This window comes from Physeter macrocephalus, chromosome 1 (assembly GCF_002837175.3).
Source record: "Physeter macrocephalus isolate SW-GA chromosome 1, ASM283717v5, whole genome shotgun sequence".
Taxonomy (NCBI): Eukaryota; Metazoa; Chordata; class Mammalia; order Artiodactyla; family Physeteridae; genus Physeter; species Physeter macrocephalus.
The window spans coordinates 83569696-83574262 of record NC_041214.2 but is presented as its reverse complement, the minus strand read 5'-3'; the positions used below and the strand labels follow the sequence as shown (position 1 = coordinate 83574262).

The 4567-nt window shown below is 37.9% G+C and overlaps 1 pseudogene; it reads left to right on the top strand.

Annotated features, from left to right (window-relative positions):
- Positions 1-369: 369 nt before the first annotated feature.
- LOC102991919 (developmental pluripotency-associated protein 4-like) lies at positions 370-1275 on the top strand (annotated as a pseudogene).
- Positions 1276-4567: the final 3292 nt, after the last annotated feature.

The following is a 4567-nucleotide window of genomic DNA, read 5'->3' as shown; positions in this document are numbered from 1 at the left end:
TTTGCCCTTCTTTCAGCTGAATTTTAATATCCAAGAAAACTTTGGAAGCCACAGGGAAAAGAGACTACAAACATGATCACCTTGAGTTCCTGAATGACTAGATGAAGTATGAGATGGCGACCTCCATCATTACAGTTAGAATCTCCATGAATTGATAAGTGAAAAAAAATTCACTTCTGTTGCATTTGAGTCATTATACAATCTGCAGTCTATATGTTACAACAGTAAGCCAATTTTAAATACATTTGGCTTCCCGAATGAACTGCTTATGGTAATTAGAATAGACTACGTTTTTTTCTGTGATAAAGAGAACCCAAAATCAAGAAGTAAGGAGAGTCTCCCGTTTTATCAACCTTGAGATTTCTGAGCATGGAGAGCACAGACAACAAGGAGTGCAACTCCACAAAGAAGGCAGAGGAAGAATATATGAGTTGCAAATTCCAACTTACATCAGTAGATGGCAAAGAGGGACAGGGGGCTTCTAGTAAACCAGATATACTAGAAAACTCAGCAAAGGGGACCAAAAGAAAAAGATCTATAAAAAATAACAGAACTTGCTGTCCACGAAAAATGCCACAATGTTGTGACAGTGTGAAACCTCAGAAGAAGACAATGCCGATTCTTCCTTTACCTTCTATACTGCCACCTGTCAACCTGATTCACAGGAACGTTGTGTGCGCTTGGTGCCAGCAGTTAAAACTAAGCACCAAAGGCCTGAAACTAGATGGATATAAAGGACTCTGTGAACTTGCCTACCCTCATCAAAAAAACATTCCTGCCACAGCCGAGGAGGCCAGGATCCTATCTCCATTGAGAAGAAAATCTGAGTTGGACAAGGGGGAACTACCTCTGGAATGTTCTGATAAACCGATGTCTTTTGAAGGGGCTGCTCCTCCTGAGGAGGGAACACCTGCCCTTGAAGGAGCTCCTGCTCTTCAGGGAGTTTTATCAACTTCTGCCCCTGACCCGGGAGCTGTGTTTGCCTCTTCAAGCAGAATGACAGCCAGGGCTGTGAAGATGGAGTCGGTGCAATCACAAGAGACCTGTGGGGTCTGGTGGTGCACGTTCATGGGAGAGGTCTCCCTGCTAACACAGAGGGCTGGGTTCATTTACAATTTCATACTGGACAGGCTTGGGTGCCTGATAAACGAAGGAGGGTGTCTGCACTCTTCTTGTTATCTCCAGCAATTTTCCACACCTCCACACCTGGAGGACAATATGCTGTGCCCTGAGTGTGTACACAGGAATAAAGTATTAACGAAAAGCCTGCAGTGAGATCACAATACGAGTAAAAAGGGTACAGCTATGATTAAAATTAATGACAGAGAAGTGACTACAAATCAACTCCACGGTGCCATTTGACAGCTGAACTCTGCTCCGCACTCTCCATGCTTCCCGCTTACAGGGTGCACAGCCTGCTTACAGGGTTGCATGAAAAAAGCCTGTGAACTGACAAAAGTGTAAGTGGCTATCTCTCCAAAGATTCCCAGCCCTAAGGGAGCAGAAAAGAAAGGAGATGGGGACATTTTAAAAATGCCAATTCGCTGAATGGAATTAATGTACTTGAAAGTGCCTCAAGTAAATTTCTACATTGGGCAAGATGGGGCTTATAGGCAAAAGTTCAAATTTGGTTATGTACCCCTTAACCAAGCATTCAAACTTATCATCACCAGGAATGGTAAGAGCAGCAATGTGCTTCCTGATGTCATACAATATATCACTGATAATATTCTTACCCCAAAGAATCTTTTCACAAGGAGGCAATCAGTCTTGATTATGCCTCTTGTCTCAGCATAATTAAGTGAGCTTACCTTGTTTTGGATGGCAGTTACTTAGATGCACCCATATGTAAATATTCACAGAGCTATGCACTTAAGATGTCTGTATTTTACTTATATGTAAATTACATATAATTTTTTAAGTGTCTTACATTGAATGATGGATTACAGTGCCTCTAGTAAAAAGGCAACTAGAAAATTTTGAAATTAAAGCTTTTATTTTAAAACTAAAAAAAAAAATAGAAAACCCAAAATCCATAATAGTTTAACACAGTAAGCACTTATTTTTTGTTTCTACAAACTTCTTCCCAGTCCTGGTTACCCTCAGGCAGATATTTTATATGTGTCAGCCAGCCAAACTGTTTTTATCTTGTGGCTCACGTTTTCAACACAAGACCCTTGCTTGAATACAGAGGGAGAGACTGGTGAGTTTTAACAGGGCTTTTCATTTTTGTCAGCTCAAAAGTCACTCCCAGTCACATTTTATTTGCCAGAACTAGTTTCGTGGCTCTAGGTAAATGCAAGAAGTTTGGAAAGTATAATCTTCTGTATGTCCAAAAGGGAAAAGAGAACTGGATATAAGTGAATACTAGTCATGTCTACCACACAACTGTATCTATTTCATGCAAGCATATTCATAAAATATTAGATAAATGAGAGTCTACTATAGACAGCGTTTGATGTCTTGCTTTTTTTATAGAATATATTTTGCAGATAACAATATAGACCATTCTATAAACAAGGTCCTACTGTATAGCACAGAGTCAATATCCTATGATAAATCATAATGGAAAAGAATATTAAAAAAGAATGTATATATATATATGCATAACAATCACTTTGCTGTACAGCAGAAATGAATACAACATTGTAAATCAACTACACTTCAAAAAAAAGAGATATAGATCATTTTGTCTTTCTTAAAAATAAATTTATTTATTTTATTTTTGTCTGCGTTGGGTCTTCGTTGCTGTGTGCGGGTTTTCTCTAGTTGCGGCGAGCAGGGGCTACTCTTCGTTGCGGTGTGTGGGCTTCTCATTGCGGTGGCTTCTCTTGTTGCGGAGCACGGGCTCTAGGCTTATGGGCTTCAGTAATTGTGGCGTGCGGGCTTCAGTAGTTGTGGCATGTGGGCTCAGTAGTTGTGGTGCATGGGCTTAGTTGCTCTGCAGCAAGTGGGATCTTCCCAGACCAGGGCTCGAACCTGTGTCCCCAGCACTGGCAGGCAAATTCTTAACCACTGCACCTCCAGGGAAGCCCCGATCATTTCTTTTTAAGTGCTGCATTTTTAAAATATGTCCCTTATTGGTGGACATTTAACTTACTTCATATATTTTCTATTGTGAACAAACGTTTCTATTGCAGTGAATGTTCTTTGGGTATGTACAGGACTATCAATGGGATAAATTCCTAGAAATAAATTTGCTAGGCTATATTTGCATTTTTAATTTTGATATACATTTTCATGATTATAAAATTTATAATTTCCTCTCAATGAGTTTGCATCAATTTACATTCTTACCAACAGTTTATAAGGGCATTTGTTTCCCTTCAACCTTGCAAACATAACATATTAGCAAAATTATGTGAAGAGGGTATCATGTAATCTACATACTAACCCATCATATGTTTATATTTAACTAAATCAACTTTTCTCAACATTTATTTTATTTCAGAATTATTATAAATGTTGCACATAAAAATGTATCCACGTTGTGATTATTTTATTAGAATTCACTTTTAGAAATGGAATTACTGGATTCAAGAGTGTGAAATACTTTTAAGTTTCTTAACGCATCAAATTGCTTTACAAAAGGTTTTACCAATTTACACTACCACCAGAGTTATATGAGGGCCCATCTTACTGCACCTTCATCAATATTAGTTTTTACATTTCAGTCTTTGAAAACTTGCATACATAAGGCCAGAACTGGAATTTGATATATGCCATCTCTGAAATGACTAACTCATGAGAGATTATCTTGGCAGATACCATTATCAAAAATACTCTAGGGGGAAAATTTCTTTTTAATTGAACATCCTTTTAAAATTTAGCATCCTTTCTCTGGGGAAATCACACTTCCCAAGTTGCATGTGGTTCTTGTGAAGATGTCAATGGTATAATCCTGATGCAAGATTCCCCTATCTCCCACTGTGGCCAAGTGCCCCAAGCTGTGCCAATTCAAGATCTTCTATAATATTGATAGAACCTAGAGTGAAGGAGTCCCCACCTCCTTTTATGGGTTGCTTAACTGAGAGGAAATAATACGAGAGCTGCCAGGGGGTATGTCTTATGTAAAATATGAAGAATGAAACCTTGCAGAATGAAGTTAAGGAAAAATAAGCAAAGAGGAGTGCATAATTCCTGCCCTAGATGCTTTGTTTTTCTATAGCTTTTCCTTTTAGCTTCTAAACTACCCTATTCTTCCCAGACAGTGAACTTTTTTTTTTGGTATAAGCTAATTTGAGTTAAGTTCCTGCCATTTGAGACTGAAAAAATCCTAACTAATATGCACACTAAAGCAGTACACTTACATCCGTCTTTGCTAATTTGCATTCTAATAACCAGAACGTCATTCAGCATACACAATACAAATCTTACTAAATTTCATAAAGAAAGCAGTGTTAAATCTACAAGTGCCTCCCAAATAATCAAGGAAAGATTTTTGCAGAGCTAAGTATGATTTTAATACTATTCATTTAATTGAAATGTATTATTAAAAGTTGCCCATCCTTTTTGAATATAAAGGATACTTTAAAATTTGATAAGCCAAAACCTACTAGCTTCTAAC